General features: G+C 38.8%; 1 protein-coding gene across 1 annotated transcript in view; it reads right to left on the minus strand.

Annotated features, from left to right (window-relative positions):
* trpm1b (transient receptor potential cation channel, subfamily M, member 1b) overlaps nucleotides 1-22,043 on the minus strand; it is a 63,186-nt gene that overhangs the window by 33,192 nt on the left and 7,951 nt on the right. The window lies entirely within an intron of this gene.

Raw genomic sequence — 22,043 nt, forward strand, 5'->3', positions numbered from 1 at the left:
TGCTGGCATAAACTTGCACTTCCTGGTCTCTTTGTCTGGCTGATTTGCATAAGAGACAAGTTTTGGGTCAACAGTCCGGGCTACTTTCGTTATTAATTTGCTTCCTGTTTAAACGTCTCCTCCTGTTGTACTCCTTGTCAACAGACACGTTCTGTGTTAAGCAACAGTTTGAAAATTACTCATATGTTTTCAGGCAATTATTTCAGGTATCTTTGCTGAACCAGTTATCTCAAGCACCTTGCCGGTGGTCATGTCCATGAGTCAACAGAACCTCTCCAATAACAAACTGCCGAGGGTCACATTCAAGGTCTGAATATGGACCCATCAGATTCCCTCAAAAGCTCACGTGGAAAAACTGAATCCAACCAGGCACCTGAACCATCAAGCCGACTAAACAAACGTGCAGACACAAAGTTCATTGTGCTGTGTTGTGGATGGTAAACAGCTGTCATGAATGCATTTGTTTTGTTTTCTACTTGTTAATTTCCAAATGTTTTTGCCCTGACATGTTTCCAAAAAGGAGGAAAAGTAAACAGCTGGCCGACAGGTTACCCTCCCAAATGAGTTCCATGTGTGGCAATCTATGGAAAACACTTCTTAGAAATGTATTACGAGGCCAGATTTCAACCTCCTTTAAATCAAAAACAAAGCAAAGTCACAGAATAAAAGAAGTGGGTTCAAAGTAAACGTGGAAAAGTATCTTTGCAGACAATATATTACCAGAGTAAAGGGATATTTGTTCCTGTGTAGTCAGCTTACATGCAGCTACGCATTACAGAGATGAATAATGCAGCAGGTGTCTGTTCTACCTGGAAGCTGACAGCCCCACCTGGTTACTATGGCCACAGACAACAGCCCCAGCAGGCAAAAAGGGTGCGTTTCCGCTCTTGCACGCATGTTTTGATGAGGGGTGGGGGTCGGGAAGATAACATGATGGACACCAATGGTGGATCAAGTACACCACAGACTCTCACGTTCTGAGAGAATCATGTCAGAGAAGGTACAAGGATGGAAGTTTGGGTCTTACAAAACCCATGTAATCCTGCAAAAAGGAAACACAGGCTGGACATGAACTGGAGAGCTGATATCAGGGCATGCCAAGGCATGTCAATTTCTCCCAGCAGAGCTTCTAGAGACAGGAGGATTTGAACCTGTGGCTCTAGTTCAACTAGTCAATCTTGTATGAAGTATAGCAGAACGTACTGGATATGTCAAAACAGACACTGGAGAGACTTATGAATCACTTATCTTCTACGTTTCACTTTGTTTGTATTTCTTTTCTGTTACTCATACATAAAAAAACTCTTTGTGTGAACTTAAGCACACAATTGGTCTTTTTTACTGGCAGTCATAACAAAGTCCCAGTATCGCATGCAGTGAGGGACGCACCCGTTGATTACTACACCACTGCATACTTTGAGTGTGAGACCATCACAGGCACGTGCCTCTCCAAATCACACTCACCTTCAGGTAAACATCACTCACATGTGTTGAAAGTGAGGCCACTGGCCTCTAGTTGGCTTTCTTGCGACTGGAATTAAAAGGTTGATTTTACTTTACTAATTACATTAAATATACTCCATATGCCATATTTCACATTTATTAAATGCATTTCAGTCATGTCAACTCTCGGCTTGATTTTGACTAAGATCTGCTATGCCGCTGACACAAGAATTTAGTCAAAATAAACAAAAAGGACAGGCTGCTGAGAGAAAATAGAAGAATCCTCGTAGCATATCTACAGGTGGTGCTGGGGAGGAGGAGGAGGCCATAATCGCAAAGCAGTGCGATCGCAGGCTAGGGTACGAGATATATGGTTACCTGGGTTAGGAAGTACTTCTGATTGGTTGATGCCATGACATTGGAAGAACCAATCAGCACTCGGTTAGAGTTTCATGTCTGAAATATGTATTTACATAATTTGACGTTATAATGGTTCCATTTTCTGGCACCATATATTCGGAAATTTACCCAAGGCTAAACTTCAAAATGTTAAAATGAAAGAAAATGTTGTGAACATTTACTCATCACTTATTATTGTTGCTGTACATTTATCGACCTATTTTTCACAGATTTCAAAACAAGGCTTCATGAAGCTTCGGAGATTATCGAATCAACGAGTCAATTCAGTGGTTCGGAGCGGCAAACTCACGTGATTTCAGCAGTTTTGCGGTTTGACGCGCGATCCGAATCATGATTCGAATCGCTGAATCGTTTCTGCTCCAAAGCTTCATGAAGCAGTGTTTTGAAATCGGTTATCACTATATAAGTCATTATTTAGTTTTTTTTGCCGCACCAAAAATATTCTTGTCACTTTATAATATTAATATTTAACCACTGTACTCACATGGACTGATTTAAATATGTTTTTAGTACATTAATGGATCTTGAGAGAGTAAATTGCTTTGCTCCCTATGGAGGCCTCACTGAGCCTTCGGATTTCAACAAAAATATCTTAATATGTGTTCCGAGGTGAGTAATAAATGACATTATTTTCATTCTTGGGTGAACTAACTCTTTAAGTTTACAGTCTTGTATTTTTGTCAGATCCTTTAATAATACTTTTTGTTGGGCTTATAACACTTTAACAAAAATGTTTTTGAAATCCCTATGGGAAAAATGAATGGAAAAAAATACTTCAAGTTCCAACGCAGCTGAAAAAGTGGACGGGCACTGTTGACACTATACCTACCAAGACTCTTTTAAGTATGTTCATATTACATTTTCCCATACAACAAAATCACATAGAAAGTATTGTAACAGCTGTCAAACACCTAAAAGAAAAGAAAAAATACAAAAAAGCCCAACATATCATGTGAAATCAAGGAGGTTAATAATACCTGGAGAGAGCTACCTGTTAGCATTTCCATTCATCTCAATGGAAGGTGCTTGACTGGTTCACAGCCCAAACCATTCACTAGTGACTATCCTCAGCTGTGAGTATATACGTCCGTTTTATGCTTTTAAGAGACCTTTAACATGAATCGAGTACTGTAACCATCTACTTGGCCACTATTGGCTAATGTAATGCTTGCTATGTTATCAAAAATAAAAACATTTAAGGAAGATTGCCTGCATAAAGCTAATCTACTATCAGCGCGGCTAGCTCTGCATGCTAACCAGCCAAAAATGTACCTTTGTGTGGTAACTTTCAAAAATACTTTAGCCATTTAATTACAAAACAGCAAAATATAGGACATTAGCGCAGTATATCAGTACTGTTGTTTGTGGTTTAGACTAGAGATCGACCGATATATCGGTTTCCCGATATTTAAGCATTTTCACATAATCGGATATCGGTTTTGTAATATCAGATTCACAGATAAATTGCTGATCGTTATGAGAATTGCGCGCAAGGCCGCCATTAAAGCAGTGCGTCTGAGGGGGGAGTCAACAACGGTGTTCAAAAGGTCAAATAACTTGCATCCCTTAATTAACAAACTTTCACTCACCGGGTTGATGCTCAAGCATGGCCACCACAAAATGAATTTGTTCGTCTACTATATAACATTTATATAATAAATGTCTAAGTAATTACAGCTCTGTGGAAATGAATTATTAGGCCTATCTCCGCGAGAGACGTTCTGTGTAAACGCATAGATGAAAACAGAGCTCTGTCATCAGTAGGTATTTCATAATCTAGACCGACAAAAACATTATTAATAATTCTGATAACGTGCCAGATGAGATGGACTCTGTGTTTATCCTAAAAGGGAAAAACATCCAGTATGCGGCAGTCCTGTGGGCGAAAATGCCTTGTTGATGCTAGAGGTCAGAGGAGAATGGGCCGACTGATTCAAGCTGATAGAAGAGCAACTTTGACTGAAACAACCACTCGTTACAACTGAGGTATGCAGCAAAGCATTTGTGAAGCCACAACAAGCACAACCTTGAGGCGGATGGGCTACAACAGCAGAAGACCCCACCGGGTACCACTCATCTCCACTACAAATAGGAAAAAGAGGCTACAATTTACACAAGCTCACCAAAATTTGACAGTTGAAGACTGGAAAAATGTTGCCTGGTCTGATGAGTCTCGATTTCTGTTGAGACATTCAGATGGTAGAGTCAGAATTTGGCGTAAACAGAATGAGAACATGGATCCATCATGCCTTGTTACCACTGTGCAGGCTGGTGGTGGTGGTGTAATGGTGTGGGGGATGTTTTCTTGGCACACTTTAGGCCCCTTAGTGCCAATTGGGCATCGTTTAAATGCCACGGCCTACCTGAGCATTGTTTCTGACCATGTCCATCCCTTTATGACCACCATGTACCCATCCTCTGATGGCTACTTCCAGCAGGATAATGCACCATGTCACAAAGCTCGAATCATTTCAAATTGGTTTCTTGAACATGACAATGAGTTCACTGTACTAAAATGGCCCCCACAGTCACCAGATCTCAACCCAATAGAGCATCTTTGGGATGTGGTGGAACGGGAGCTTCGTGCCCTTGATGTACATCCCACAAATCTCCATCAACTGCAAGATGCTATCCTATCAATATGGGCCAACATTTCTAAAGAATTCTTTCAGCACCTTGTTGAATCAATGCCACGTAGAATTAAGGCAGTTCTGAAGGCGAAAGGGGGTCAAACACATTATTAAGCCGCGTTTCCACCGAAATTACCCGGAACAATTTGTACCAGGAACTTTTTTTACAGGAACTTTTTCCCCCCCAGATCTGCTGTCTGCGTTTCCACTGCGGTCTAAAGTACCGGGGAAGATTAGGCAAATTAGTCCGCTGATGTAGGACTGCGCGCGGCTGCTCCTCCCAGTCAGAGATGGACAGGAATAATTTTTGCGCGATACTGTCTGCAACAATAACGAGAAGATGCAAGCAGCGCTGCTTTTGGTAGTTATGTATTGTTTTAATAAAGAGGTAATTAACAAAACGGCGGAAAAGAGACGAGCACTGATACTAAAGCGTATTCTGAAAGCTCGTAAAGCTAGATTTAAAATAAGACAGCGTATGTTATTATCAGCAATTACGGACATTGACCGTGAGATTCTGACCGCGGACAGAAAGAGCAAGACTGATATTTACTGAACGCAGAACGAACCTCGCAAAAGACTTTTAAAAATGCCAGTTGAAATAAAATGCTACATGAGTTCAACCAATCAGCATGTTCAGCGCCCAAGTCCCACCCCCGAAAGTTCCCGAACTTTGAAAAAGTACTACCCCAGGAGCAGGGCCGTTTGGAGGGGGAAATATTTACCCGGAACTTCATTTAGACCCTGGTTCCTGCGGCCGAAACACACCGAGTACCAGCCCAAAGTTCCTAGTTCCTGGGGAAAGTTCCTGAGGTGGAAACGCGGCTTTAGTATTGTGCTCCTAATAATCCTTTAGGTGAGTGTATATATATGTAATGGTCAAAAACAGAAATAACAATAAATAAATACTGGTTATCGGGGACATAATCATGCAAATATCGGTATCGGTTATAAAAAAAACCAATATCGGTAGATCTCTAGTTTAGACACACATTTTTGCGCACGCTATGTGCTGTCAGGGCACACAATATTAGTGACGGAGAAGATTTCATTTAAGGATGGAGTGATGATACAAAACCATGAGTAAATCACAGATGTGAAATGAAATTCTTTCTCCTAGAACAAATGAGATGTGCCTTTATGACATGCCAAAGTGCTTTGAATGCACTGTGGGATTTAGAAGTGGGCCACAGCCACCAAGACGCCAGTTTTCTTTGCAGAATAGGTGTTTCACACCTTTTCTCTTTCTGTAGTAGGCTACATATGCAACCTTTATTATTGATAGGAGTCATAATTACTCAAATTAAACCAGTCTTTCCACATAATTGTGTTTATCTGTACTATTAGTGTGAGGACCATTTTTAAGTGCCAGACGTTAAAAAAAAAGTGTTTGTCTTGACTGACTGCTACTCAGCATGCCCTAACAAAGCAGTAAAAAACAACAACAGTAATGAGGTTTACAGCTTGTTTCCTGTGTGGAATTGTGGGGGTTGGGGCGGGTGGGAGGGACGGAGCGAACACCAGAGACAGACAGGGAGAGGTGTCATATCACTCTCATGAGAGACCTACTGTAATTACACAGGATGTTTTAGGTAAACATACGAGTGGTGCAGTTTCCATGCCAATTCTAATGTTTTCCTGACTTTTATTAGAAGACTTTCTTCTGATGCACTCTGTGCCAATGTATATTCCAAGCACAATGTCCCTTCCAGTTAAATTCAAGATTGTCCAAAATGATTTATGTTGACGCCATTGCTTAGACACTCATGACAAAGACAGCACATTAATTTTATTTCAGTTATTAATAAATATACATTTTCTGAGGACAACAACAACAACCCCCAAGTCTCCATGATATTCTAGTCCTCAGATATGGCCTGATCCCGCCTTCATTTTAAGTCTATGGGATCCATTTTATTGTTTACCAAGTAAAAAAACACAAGTCTAATGATTTACTCTTCCTCATGTTGTTCCAAACCTGCATGAATTTCTTTCTTCTGTCAAACGTCTGTTGTACTGAAAGGAGACATTTTGAAGACTGCACTGGTTGCTCTTTTCCAACAATTATAATGAATGAGGACAGGAGCTTTAATACTCAACAAGAAATGAAAAGCGGTGCCAAAGTAGTCTATACAACTGCAATACAAGTCTTTTAAACACATATTTGCATGATGAACAGACAAGAATTTACATAGTTATTCACTAATAAACTACCTTTACAGTGAGCCGTGACCATAGCAATTGAACTGAGTCAGCGAGTTCAACTCGAGAACCAGGTCAGTCCAATTTGTGACTGAATCATTCAGACGGCTTGTTAAGTAAATTAACTGATTTACTGAAAAAATATGACTCAAAAGAACAGTTTGTTTATGAATCAGGCATCGCTATACTTCTCTCATGGAGCTCATGAAATATCCATCCGTTCCTCATGAAACAATATTGTATGACTTAGAAAACTTGGAATAAAGAACCCCAGATCAATGGATTATATTTATATTATTATTTTTGTCATTCTAAAGCTTAAAAGCCCCAGTCGTCATTCACTTCCATTATATAAAATTAATGATGACCACATTATTCTTCCAAAATCCACTTCTTGTGTTCTAGGCAAGAAAGAAAGTCATACAGATTTGGAAGCGAGTAAATGATTAAATAATTTAAATTTATGGTTGAACTATACCTTGTTGATTTTTTAGTCCGTTTTATTGTTTACCAGGTAAAAAACACAAGTTTAATGCTGCCTTCACGTGCTCTCGGAATTATTGTAAATACGAGTTTCCCAGGTAAAAATTGCACATGAACGCACTCCACTTTCGAAATTTTAATGGGATGAGCTCGTAATCTCGACTTCAGAAGTGGGAATTATCAAATTTCCGATAGCACGTGAAGGCAGCATAAATCACAACAAGTCACATGATTTGAAGTATAATTCATGTCCGTAGCAGGACAGGCTACGTGCCAAAAAAAATTCAAATCTAAGTATGAGCAATCGAAATAGTAACTCAGGCCTAAGCAATGCCCACTAATGAGTTAGTCGTACTCTTGAGTCATGAGGAGGAGGGAAAAAAAAAATCATATTCTTCAGATGTTGGTATTTTAACGACAGTTGTCTATTCCCAACCCTTGCCGAGGGGACTGAACCATCCAATTTGAGCAGGTGTTCTGCATTGACGGGAAACATTGGGATAGGTGGTGTCTGTTCTGTGCTACTTCTAAGGTGTTGCCGTCTACACGTCATGCCCCAGATTGGATGGGGGCTGGTTCAGGAGGAGCAGTCTGTCTCTGGTACTTGGGAAAGAGAGAATTTGCCCATGAAATCGTGAGGCCTCATGGGTGGAACATCCTCTAAGTTTCTCTGCAGGACCAACCTACCTCCCTTTGCTCTCTCTCTCTCTCAGTCTTCAACACAGGGCTCACGTTTAAGGTAAACACTTCTAAGAAACTCTCCCTGAGGGTTACCGCATTCCATGAATCCCCCTCTTCGAGTACTAGAAAGGGTGATGGGGAACAGTGAGCCGTGAAATTGTATGTTCCAATCCCTTTCTACTCAGAGAACAAAGTTGGACAAAAGGTCATGCCCCCAAACAGGACACTCGGCTGAGTGAGGGGAAATCCCTCTGAAGAGGCTTCCTCTTGCTCACTAGCTTGGAATTGATAAGTTGTGATGGATTTGACGACCAGTGAGTTGTGGGTGCCCTTAAATCCGTAACGTGCGCGACCCTAGTTATTTAAGTAAACAAAACTATTGTCAGATTAGTTTTTTGCTGTAGGAGCCATTGGCTATTAAGTCACTTTGACCTGTCATCTGTCAGCACGGTGTCCGATTTAACTTAACATTTTGTCTAGCGGAAAAAAAGAGTTGCTTCTTTCCTCAAAGTGAAAGCTTATGTTAAGCCCCTCTGTTTTCTTTTAGCAGTGTTCTCTTATGCTAACTCAAAGTTCCGTTGGGGTTGATGTGCCTTTACAAAATGGGAGGAGAAAACTACCATCTCTCGAATGTTCTGCTATAGGGACATTTTATGCAAAAAAGGGGAAACTTCTGTCCTCATTTACTCTTCCTCATGTTGTTCCAAATCTGCATGACTTTCTTTCTTCTGGTAAACTTATGTTGTTCTGAAAGGAGACATTTTGAAGACTGCACTGGTTGCTCTTTTCCAGCAATTATAATGAATGAGGACTGGAGATTTAAGACTCAACAAGAAACAGAAAAGTGGTGCAAAAGTAGTCTATACAACTTGTGCACTATATTCAAAGTCTTTTGAAGACATATGCTATATTTGCATGATGAACAGACCAGAATTTACATAGTTATTTTATTCACTAATAAACTTGACTCTCCAGTGAGCCGGCGACCACAGAAATTGAGTCAGTGAGTTTAACTCAAGAACCAGGTCAGACCAATCTGTGACCTAATTGGCTTGTTAAATAAATTAACTGATTTACTGAAGAAATTGGACTCAAAAGTCTGTTTATAAATCAGACATTGCTACTTCTCTCATGGAGCTCACGAAATGTCCGTCTGTTCCTCACACAACAATGTTGACTTTAGAAAACTTGGAATAAAGCACACAAGATCTAATTGATTACTTTTATAATATTATTTTGTCATTCTAAACTTGAAAGCCCCAGTCTTCATTCACTTCCATTATATAAAATGACTGATCACAATATTCTTCCAAAATCCACTTCTTGTGTTCTAGGCCAGAAAGAAAGTCATACAGATTTGGAAGTGAGTAAATGATGACAGAATTGTAATTTATGGTTGAACTATACCTTGTTGCATTCACACCAGAGCGAACTAGTAATGTTTTTTGTCACCAGCAGACTGTTGTGAGGAACAACAAATCTGCTGTATGGGTCATTTCCAAGACTGCAAAACAAGAGCCGAAAATAGACATGTCTGCTGTCTGCTACTCACGAGGCATATGGCATCACTACACATGTCTACATTGCACATGTTTACATTAACCAGCGTATAGTATCCTATAACTAACCTAAATTACTGTGAGGCAAACCCCATCTCAAACCACGGCCCATCACACATGCATTTTACAGTAACAAACTCTTCATTATACGACCATAATGTAAATTAACCTCAACAAGAGCATTTCACCAAAAATCTGTATCAATCTCTGAAATGCTTGACTGACTCACAAGACAAAGACTGACAATCACTCTTAACTCTTTCCCCGCCATTGATGGAATTTTGGCCAAACACAGAATTGTCCATGTTTTCACTGTTATACATTATGATACTCCTTCAGAAAGAGTACTAAATCTCCTGATCCAAACACATGCAAAGAAGAAGCAGAAACAAGCAACATCATATGCAATCATATGCATTTGTAAAATAACACAATTATCAACATTAAACAGCAAATAAATCAAAACTGCCTAATGTTACTGAATGAAATGACAACCCAGGACTAGCTACAGGACTATGCAAGCATTAGGGGTGTTGATGGACTCAATATACTCCATCTATGTTTTGATCATCGTTCTGAATCCAATCCAGATGTAATCCGTTGTAAATGTAAAGTTTATTTGTAAGCGGAAATTAGTTATTTCAAAGCAAAGTCGGAGCAACGTTACGGATTCTGACGTCACTGTATAATACCAGCAAAATCCGGAGTGGTGATTGGCTGCGGCCCCAGGGGCTGGGCAAACAAACTGATGTCAACCGTTTTCTGCATTTATTCATGAGAATAAACTGTTTTAACCCAATCACTGCCCTGTATTATGCATGAGATCACATTACAGCGGATTATATAACATTATTATTTTTGGTGGAGAGGAGATGGAGAGATGAAGCCAATCACTATATATATGTGGATGATTAGGAGGCCATGATGATGGACAGAGGCCAATTGGTAAATTTGGCCAGGATGCCAGGGTCACACCCCAACGCTTTTTTTGAAGGACATCCTGGGATTTCTAATGTTCAGAGATTCAGGGCCTTGGTTTAGGTCAGGGCTTGTCCCCGTCACTATAATAGGGTGTTAAGACCCACACAGACCACAGGGTGTGCACCCCCTGCTGGCCTCACTAACACCTCTTCCAACAGCAACTTTATTGTCCCAGGAGGTCTCCCATTCAGGTACTGATCAGGCTCAACCCTGTTTAGCTGCAGTGGGCGATAGCTGCTGGCTGCTGGTTTAAGAGTGAAGACTAGGCTTATTGTGTATAACAAGCATGGATGGTCAATATTTGTTCCGCCTAAGCCAAAGGATGTTGTCAGCTACTCAGCACTAGCCAAATTAGGCTTTGTCGTTAGGTTACAGAAGCTTAATCATTGTCAACATTGCATGTCAAAGTCCCATAAATATTACAGAACTGCAATCCAATGGAAGTACGATACCTTGAAACATTGTATATGCCATACGCAAATAATCAATTAGGATGTTTCTAGTTGTGCCAAGGATCCTATTTGCTAAATGGAGGAGACGAATGTGGGTCAGTGTGTTGAGTATGTAAACCACATAGCTCAGCTCGAATTCAGAATGATTTGTGGTGAGCCTCTGCACCACTCGGCAGATTACACTGCATGTTAACAGAACAAATCTGAAATGCCGTCTTGTGCTTTATTTCACCCACATGCTCTTGTTTACTCACCAATTTATATTTTGGTGCTTTTTATGTCCCACAGTTTTCAACAAAGACGTGACCTGCAATTGAACTTTAAAGGTGCCCTGCCACACGTATTACCTTACTTTTGTGGTAATGTCTGAAGTTCTACCATGGACTCTTTTCATGGACTTTTTCATTGGTACCTTGTTTCAAGCCATTCTGGCATGGTATAGAAAGCCTGCAGGAAGACTCAGCTCGATTTGCGCCAGTTCTCATTAATATTCAACAAGCTAAGGTGCTTGACTCTGATTGGCTAACAGCTAGCCAATGAGAGCCTGGCTATCAGCATCCTTAACCCAGCGCAACAAGTAGAGGAACTTTGTTTACTATTGTCTGGAATTGCAAATGAGAAATGGCTTCTTCAGGTATATTGCCATATAATTATATATATATGTACACACACACACACACACACACACACACACACACACACACACACTCACTCACCTAAAGGATTATTAGGAACACCTGTTCAATTTCTCATTAATGCAAATATCTAATCAACCAATCACATGGCAGTTGTTTTAATGCATTTAGAGGTGTGGTCAAGACAATCTCCTGAACTCCAAACTGAATGTCAGAATGGGAAAGAAAGGTGATTTAAGCAATTTTGAACGTGGCATGGTTGTTGGTGCCAGACGGGCCGGTCTGAGTATTTCACAATCTGCTCAGTTACTGGGATTGTCACGCACAACCATTTCTAGGGTTTACAAAGAATGGTGTGAAAAGGGAAAAACATCCAGTATGCGGCAGTCCTGTGGGCGAAAATGCCTTGTTGATGCTAGAGGTCAGAGGAGAATGGGCCGACTGATTCAAGCTGATAGAAGAGCAACTTTGACTGAAATAACCACTCGTTACAACCGAGGTATGCAGCAAAGCATTTGTGAAGCCACAACACGCACAACCTTGAGGCGGATGGGCTACAACAGCAGAAGACCCCACCAGGGGACCACTCATCTCCACTACAAATAGGAAAAAAAGGCTACAATTTGCACAAGCTCACCAAAATTGGACAGTTGAAGACTGGAAAAATGTTGCCTGGTCTGATGAGTTTCGATTTCTGTTGAGACATTCAGATGGTAGAGTCAGAATTTGGCGTAAACAGAATGAGAACATGGATCCATCATGCCTTGTTACCACTGTGCAGGCTGGTGGTGGTGGTGTAATGGTGTGGGGGATGTTTTCTTGGCACACTTTAGACCCCTTAGTGCCAATTGGGCATCGTTTAAATGCCACGGCCTACCTGAACATTGTTTCTGACCATGTCCATCCCTTTATGACCACCATGTACCCATCCTCTGATGGCTACTTCCAGCAGGATAATGCACCATGTCACAAAGCTCGAATCATTTCAAATTGGTTTCTTGAACATGACAATGAGTTCACTGTACTAAAATGGCCCCCACAGTCACCAGATCTCAACCCAATAGAGCATATTTGGGATGTGGTGGAACGGGAGCTTCGTGCCCTGGAAATCTCCATCAGCTGCAAGTTGCTATCCTATCAATATGGGCCAACATTTCTAAAGAATGCTTTCAGCACCTTGATGAATCAATGCCACGTAGAATTAAGGCAGTTCTGAAGGCGAAATGGGGTCAAACACAGTATTAGAATGGTGTTCCTAATAATCCTTTAGGTGAGTGTATATATATATATATATATGTATGTATGTATGATGTTCAGCCATCCTTGCTGTATACGAAAACAGTCACTGAGCAAGACAAATTCTGTTGGCGTGGTCTCAACTGGGCGAGCTCATGAATAGTAATGAGCTCAGGTAACATCACGTCAGACTGTCCAGCTTTTGTAAATGGCCTGATTTCTCCGCTTATTTCTTTTCAGTGGCTAGTGCTGACAGAGGAGGTAGCAGTTAATTTTCACCTTCACAACATAACACAAACACGTATGGACCTAACATATTAAAAAAAAATACAAGTAAAAACGGTTTTGTGTGGCAGGGCACCTTTTCAAGGTTGATGTGAAAAGATTGCGACTGCATAAAAGCGCACGTAATTGTGGGTCCGCTGGAAAGCCTGAGACGCAAAACAAATATGCCTGCTGTCATGATGGATGCAGGCGGGTTATTATCTAGTTCTCTTTTGGGTGGAGAAGACACTGAAGACAATTGTTGTTTATCATTGGAGCACCAGCACCGACTCGTCAAACAACAGTTGAGATGGAACGATAAGAAACGAGGGACACGAAAAAAAAAAAAACATTCATATGAACATGCATAGAAGATCTTTGGTCTGATGAGGACTGAACCCTCATCCCATTTCATTGTTGCCAATATTGTTCTTGCTTTGGTTTGACATATTATTATTTGCAGATGATAGAGCTAGAGAAAAAAAAGCGGATTTTGAATGTTACGCAGCAAAAAGATAGAGTACTGTAAAATAATGACAAAAAATTTCTATTAGGTCATCCTCATGGGCTGCATAAAACAAAAAAAAGTGTATATATATATATATATATATATATATATATATATATATATATATATATATAGACACGCAAGTAATTATATATAACATTATGATTTAAAGTGAATAACACTGATTATCTCTTCATCACGGCACCTGTTAGTGGTTGGGATATATTAGGCAGCAAGTGAACATTTTGTCCTCAAAGTTGATGTGTTAGAAGCAGGAAAAATGGGCAAGCGTAAGGATTTTAGCGAGTTTGACAAGGGCCAAATTGTGATGGCTAGAAGACTGGGCCAGAGCATCTCCAAAATTGCAGCTCTTGTGGGGTGTTCCCGGTCTGCAGTGGTCAGTATCTCTCAAAAGTGGTCCAAGGAAGGAACAGTGGTGAACTGGTGACAGGGTCACCAAGGTTTATTGATGCACATGGGATCCCGATCAAACAGGCCCGTTGGTCCGTGTGGTCCAATCAAACAGATGAGCTACTGTAGCTCAAATTGCTCAAGAAATGAATGTTGGTTCTGATAGTAAGGTGTCAGAATACACAGTGCATCGCAGTTTGTTGTGTATGGGGCGGCATAGCCGCAGACCAGTCTGGGTGCCCATGTTGACCCCTGTCCATAGACGAAAGCGCCAACAGTGGGCACATGTGCATCAGATCTGGACCATGGAGTAATTGAAGAAGGTGGCCTGGTCTGATGAATCACATTTTCTCTTACATCACGTGGATGGCCGAGTGCGTGTGTGTCGCTTACCTGGGGAACACATGGCACCAGGATGCACTATGGAAAGAAGGCAAGCCGGATAATGCGCCCTGCCACAAAATTCCTTGGATTGGATCTCCATCCAATCTAGTATTTTTGGGATGTGCTGAACAAACAAGTCCGTTCCATGGAGGCCCCACCTCGCAACTTACAGGACTTAAAGGATATGCTGCTAACTTATTGGTGCCAGATACCACAGCACACCTTCAGGGGTCTAGTGAAGTCCATGCCTCGACGGGTCAGGGCTGTTTTGGCAGCAAAAGGGGGGCCAACACAATATTGTTATGCCTGATCTGTATATATATGTATATACTTATGAACATACAAATATGAACAGGTTCACTTTGGTGAATCATAAACATACAGTGTGACTAGGGCACCTCTTTATAGAAAATCAAAAACATATGTGAGGTGTGGACTCCCCATTTTATAACCAAATTACTCTTATTAATCAATGCGTTTTAAATGACCCGACATTACAAATGAAATATACTCAAATGAACTGGAATCAAATCAAAACATTACAACCGAAAGCTTGTGAATCAGAATTTAACCGAAACAGGAAATGTGTATCGATATCCAGTCAGATAAAACACACTCATCAGATACAGAGGTGGATCAAAGGCGAATGTAACTGTGCAGTGAAAAACACTGTGCAGCAACTAGGGACATTCATAAAACATGTCCATCTTTAAAGCTAAGTCTTTGATTCTGCATTTCAAAAATAACAGCCAGCACAAACACGAGTTCAAGACCATTTCATCCAAGCCATGGATTGGATTCAGCCTATTAGCATCTGTTTAATCTTGCTGATGATAGCTGTCTTGCCTTGTATTTATGGGACCTTATCTGTGGATGTATTATCTGAAGCACAGATGGTGTGTGCGGGGAGGGGGGTCACAACAAATGGGAAGAAAATGTCGTAATTGGCTATGCTTCAGCAGAGTGGACAGAATATACCTGCTCAAGTTGACTGTGGGCAAAGGCTAAATGAGATTAGTGTGTGCCATGTGGTATCTGTAGAAAGGAGACCCAGTATACTTGAACGTTTTAGCCTTTCAATGAACCCTAATGCTTGCATTCACATTATCTAAAATATATATATATTCACACAAAATAACACCTTGAGATTTTGTTGTGTCCATATGGACGACCAAAGGCTCTCCCTGTTCACAAATATTTGACCCACTTTTACAATGTCCCGAACATTGTGCTTTTCAGAAGAACCTAGTAGAGAACTAGCAGCTGCATATTTTAGAAAGAGGAATTCCCAGTGACAACATTTGCCCAGTATTTACCAAGTGTTTAGTTGCTATGCAGCATAAAAGGAAGAAGAATTTCCAAATAACATTATTTATATCGTCATTACTCTGCAACTTCATCTTTTACTCTACATTGTATATAGTTAATATATGTTATGCATTAATACTTGGGGTTAGTGATCTGAATGAATACCTAACTACACTGTAAAAAGTCAATCTGTGGGTTTGTAGATTTCATGAAATTTAATATGTAAACTTTATTTAACAAAATTAATTTCTTGATTTTTTGACAGTTTTTTGCATTGAAATTAATTAAAAATTACTGGAATAAAATCTACTAAATGTGGTTGTTAAGGATTTAGCTATTCTTTTTGAATAATTTAAACTAGAGAGAATATTGAATTAATACAACATGATACAAATGAGTTGTTTTTAATTTAGAAGCATTTCCTGTTAAAACGCGTGCTTTACGCAGCTCACAGCACGAGGCATACATGCACTGGAGTTCCTCGCTGCAGACTGATTTCTGACAAAGGTAAGGACCATTATTTAATTTATATTTTAAAAAGCTGTTATAAATTGTCCAAGTTGTCTACTTGATGTAATAAGAACGTCATTTTAAATATATAACAATATGTATTGATGTTAGTGCAACGTAGTCTAATCGTATCTAATTACGTTACGTTTATCTTGACAAATAAGGCAACTAACTAACTTAAATAATATGTTCAATTCCTATATGTGTTAAGATTACAATCTTAACTGTAATGGAGAATGAGAAACATCATGTTTAATAACGTTAATGGCCGTAGAGTTGCATTTTCACGAAGCACAACACGACATGCTCCGTACATTTTAACTCGGGTGTTGCACTTAAAGTATGGTACACCGATAAAGTAAATCATACACCGATTAATGGCTGAAGTAATTAAGATATAAAGGAACGATGGCCAGCCCTGTTTCAACCTTCTCAAGTGAGTTTGCAGTCATGTTTAGAGACATATTGTATTAAGTGTCTTCTGTAAACATTTCTGCCATTCCATATTTCAGGTGACTGCAGAATTTCAGAGAATAACCACCGTGCAGCTGGAACCTAAATTTATGTCCTCATTGGATCTTCACACTCCCAAGCTGCTGACACTGTTTCGTGCCAAAGGAGGATCACTTGGACAAAGACTGAAAACTGAGATGAAACTACTGAAGGTAAAGTTTATTATGAAGCACACAAGCCATTTGTTTACAAGTTATTCTATGTAAGGCTGAGAGGTATCTGTTAAAGGGTTAGTTTACCCAAAAATTAAATTTCTGTCATTAAGTACTCACCCTCTTGTAGTCCCAAACCTGCAAGACCTTCATTTGTCTTCAGAACACAAATTAAGATATTTTTAACAAAATCTGAGGGTATCTGATCCACACATGAGCAGCAACGACATTGCACCTTTTAAGGTACAGAAAAGTACTAAAGACATTGTTAAAACCATTGATGAGACGGTCACATGATGGTCCTGTCATATGCTATGATATTTTCATTGCAGAGTTTCAGTGTTTCAGTCTAATACTGAGTCCACTGATGTGTTTAGTGGGCTCAGTATTAGAGCTGTACAATACTGAGCCGCCATTCGGATGTAAACACTGAAGCTCTGCGTTGAAAATATCATAAATTTGTTGAATAAGTCATTTTTTTTGTTTTGTTTTTGCACACAAAAAGTATTCTTGTCGCTTCATAATATTAAGGTTGAACCACTGTAGTCACGTTGACGGTTTTAACCATGTCTTTAGTACCTTTCTGGACCTTAAAGGTGCAATGTCGTTGCTGCCTATGTGTGGATCAGATTTAATCTAAGGGTTTGTGAGTACATGTCATTTTATTTTTGTGTGAACTAACCCTTTAATCTGGTTTTCTTCAGTACCTGTTCATTTTTCACATATTTTACTTATCTAACATTTTATTTTTGGTTGATTTTGATTGGTTAGCTTGTCCAGGGTGTTGCAATGTTTAGCACTGTTTAGAGCAAGTTTGGTAAATGTCATGGCCCTTAGAGGAGATATTATTAATTAATTTATTTCTTTTAGGATGAACATTGTCCTGTTGATATGACAAGAGAGGTGGTCATCCGCTGCATGACAGAATTCCTTGGGGAACGTGCAGGAGATCTCATCAAAGAATTCAACGTATGCAAACTTAATTTCAATATACCAAATGTGTGAATTTAAATAAATTATTGTTGGTTACTTAACCATAATATTGTTGACTGGACTTTATTTTTATCTTACAATACTGATCAAACAAGTTGCGTTTCAGATTTTCTCTTTTAATCAGTATTTCTTAGGTTTTGAGTCTCACTGCTGTTTATGGTTGCAGGACAATGAAGAACAGACAGGAATTGAACAGCTTGTGATGGCAGTAATTGTGACCCGAACAGGAGCTTCAAGTGACAGTCCAAAGGACACTGGAATTGTTATTGAAGGCGTGAAAGTTCTCACAGGCCTTGAAGGTGTTCCCAGGGCTTGCTGTGTCCTTCTTGGTTTGACATATGCATTGAATCTCCATTATCCCAGGCATCTAAAGTATACCTTTGAGGTATTCCAGAAACTTCACCTGGAGCTGGATTGTTCAAAGCTGTCAAACAGAGTCCAGTCCCTCAGATCTAAACTGCGGTCTTAAAATAAGCTTGATGCTTAAAATCAAATAGCAATAGTTTACACTGCTGTTTGGAAATGAGATTATTTGTTTAAAGGGTTAGTTCACCCAAAAATGAAAATTCTGTCAATAATTACTTACCCTAATGTCGTTCGACACCCGTAAGACCTCTGTTCATCTTCGGACACAGATGAAGATATTAGTGTTGAAATCTGATGGCTCAGACAGGCCTTCATTGACACCAATGTCATTTCCTCTCTCAAGACCCATAAAGGCACTAAAGACGTCATTACAAAGCCCATCTCACTACTGTGGTTCTACAATAATTTTATGAAGTGACGAGAATAGTTTGTGCACAAAAAACTAAATAACGACTTATATAGTGATGGTTTATGAATCAGTGAATCGATTCATGATTCGGATCGCCAATGTCACGTGATTTCAGCGCGTTTGACACGCGATCCGAATCATGAATCGATTCACTGATTCATAACAGTTCGAAGCTTTTTGAAATAGGCCCATCACTATATAAGTCGTTATTTAGTTTTTGTGCGCACAAAAATAAATTCTGGTCTCTTCATAAATGATTGTAGAGCCGCTGTAGTGAGATGGGCTTTGTAACGACATCTTTAGTGCCTTTATGGGTCTTGAGAGAGGAAATGACATTGGTGTCAATGAAGGCCTGTCTGAGCCATCGGATTTCAACACTAATATCTTCATCTGTGTCTGAAGATGAACGGAGGTCTGACGGGTATCCAACGATATTAGGGTAAGTAATTAATGACAGAATTTTTATTTTTGGGTGAACTAACCCTTTAAGTCCATTTATTCAAATCGTCATTGTTATTTGTTTAGCTAAATCCAGTTGTTAAAATCTCTGCTGTTTTAAAATGAGATTATTAGTATCTTTTCTGTGGTTCGATGTTACTGAAAAAGAAGTTTCACTTTCTTCTTTGTGCAGACAAAATGGAAACCTTGTTTTATATCCATTTTATGTTTAAACAGTTAAACTGCATTGTGTATTTTGAACATTTTGTACACAAAAATTGAATTTGCACTTTTTGCACTCATCGTGTGTGAATTTAAATGCCTTAAAATGTAATTGGAAAAAAATGCAGTTCTGATGGTAAAGAATAGTCAATGTTCACACTGAGAATACAAACATTTTTTGACTTGTTGGCAATAAAATGAGTTTGTAATTCATCTTTGTTGTCTATGTCTGTTATTTATACCTGCAATCAGATTTAATTAAATTATTTTAATTAATCCACTCATTAAAAATAATAATACCATATTAATTTTGTGTTAAATCAAAACAATTCAATTAAGTAGTATTCATTAGCATAGTTGGGTTTTTTGTCCAAGGAAACCAATATTTTTGTTTAAATTTTAATTAATTATTTTGTGTGATGTTTGCAGTTACTCATTTTGAATGGTTGATTTTTAATGTGCTCATTTGATTAATTCTAACTCAATTTTTAAGTGTTGTTGAATTTAATTAATAACATTGTTTGTAATCTGTTGCCACAATTTTATTGAGTAGATATAGGGTATTATTTTTTACAGTGTAGGGATGCACCAATTTTAGAATTCAAGCTACTTCATAATATATATATTTTAGTATAAGTTTTTGTTTATTTTTAATTAGATTTCTTTTTTATTATTATTTAATTTGAGTAATTTTCTAACCAGTAACCAGTAGTTTTATTGTATTTTTCAGTTGATGTTATTTTTTTTCCCAAGTTATGAAAATGTTTTTTTTGTATGGTTTTAGTTTTATTTACTGATAATAACCCTGCTCAGTAACCATAAACTGATACATATTTTGATGTTATGGCCAATATTAATATTCTATACTATTTTGTCTAAATGTTTTAAAAGAAATTTAAAATGCCAAATGCTATTAAATTTAAGCATCACAAGATTGTATAGTAAAAACTAACATTCACTTACAAATGTGCAGATAAATATAACATATTAAATGTAACATTGTTTTCAAATATTAGGTTTAGTTTGAGCATTAGATTACGACAACGTTAAACTAAATGTTAAAATGTCTGATAATCATTTGATATGCCGATAATCAATATGGAGCCAATATACTGTATAGCCTATATACTACTACTTTTCATTCAGAATTATGATTTTTACATAAAACAAATCCCACAAACTTGCATTCAAGGAGAGACCTATAAGCCAAGTCTAGAATCTCTGAATCTCCCCAGCATCATGCTGCAAGTTCTGAACATTAAGCACCATTGTATTTTCTAAAAATTAACACATTTCAACAGACTTCTAAGCTCTCCTAATACTCATGTGTAAGGACGGGAACTGAAAGTGTTCAGTTTCCATGGGAAAACAAAAAGCAATATAAGCAGTATTGAGTCTAAAACAAGTGACATAACTAGCACTGCACATCTAAGAGATAGCAGCAGTTTCAGAGATCAATAGTTTCAAACATCATTAAAACCTTACACCGGTTTTCATTTATATTCAACACATTCGACCCAAGTTGTTTTGATATGACAAAACATTGCTCAGCTATGATCCCGAGTATCTAATAGCAGTACAAAACACCCTCTTGGGTAATAAAGTGTGAGGCCCATAGGCAGGGCCTCTGCATTTTAATGACTCAAAATGGTTCATCATTGAGTTGTCAGTCCTGTTCTACTATCTGTCTGGGTCTGCTTCAGAGGGACGTGTTCCTTCCGTAGGGGCTGCTGTCTCACTGGTAATTGTAAGTGGGTGTGTTTGGGGTTGTGCTGTAATTTGCATGGTGCCTGCTGTCTGGGTGAGGCTTTGACTGAACTGACTGAACCAAGGCCCAGTGATCTTGGTCTCATGCACGGGTCTTTATAATTGCTGGTTTGCTAGAAGAGGACCAAGATAGGATGTGTCTTTATATTAGGTAGATGTGGGGTTGTGATGAACTGGAGGATCTCCTCTACTTAAAGGAACACCACTTTTTTTGAAAATTGGCTAATTTTCCAACTTTCCTAGAGTTAAACAGTTGAGTTTTACCGTTTTCAAATCCATTCAGCTGATCTCCGGGTCTGGCGGTAGCACTTTTAGCATAGCTTAGCATAGATCATTGAATCTGATTAGACCATTAGCATCTCGCTCAAAAAATGACCAAAGAGTTTCAATATTTTTCCGGATTTAAAATTTGACTCTTCTGTAGTTACATCGTGTACTAAGACCGACGGAAAATGAAAAGTTGCGAACTATGAAATTTCTATAAAGAACTATACTCTCATCCAACTTGGTACAGCAGGCGCAGGAATGAGAGTATAATTCCTAGCCATATCGGCCTAGAAAATCACAAATTTAAATTTTCCGTCAGTCTTAGTACATGATGTAAGAGTCAAGTTTTAAATAGGAAAAATATCGAAACTCGTTGGTCATTTTTTGAGCGAGATGCTAACGGTCTAATCAGATTCAATGATCTATGCTAAGCTATGCTAAAAGGGCTACCGCTAGACCCGGAGATTGGCTGAATGGATTCGAAAACGGTGAAACTCAACTGTTGAACTCTAGGGGAAATTTTCATAAAAAGTGGTGTTCCTTTAAGTAGAGGAGATCCTCCAGTTAAAGGAGTGTTCATTTAAGCTTGTTTTACACAAGCCACTAGAATAGTTAGCTAATTGTCAATTCTCTATTCTAAAAGATAAAACGGTAACACTAACATGAATACTAAAAGTTTTTTTTCGTGATATATAAATCTGAATAAGTGCTTTATCGATGTACTGCCTGAAAAAGATTATGCCCTTTTACAAAGTTTTTAATTTGTGGAACTTTTCATGCTCGAATGTTCAAAAAAACAATTTTTTCAC

The sequence above is a fragment of the Gobio gobio genome (genome assembly GCF_949357685.1).
Source record: "Gobio gobio genome assembly, chromosome: 25".
Lineage (NCBI taxonomy): Eukaryota > Metazoa > Chordata > Actinopteri > Cypriniformes > Gobionidae > Gobio > Gobio gobio.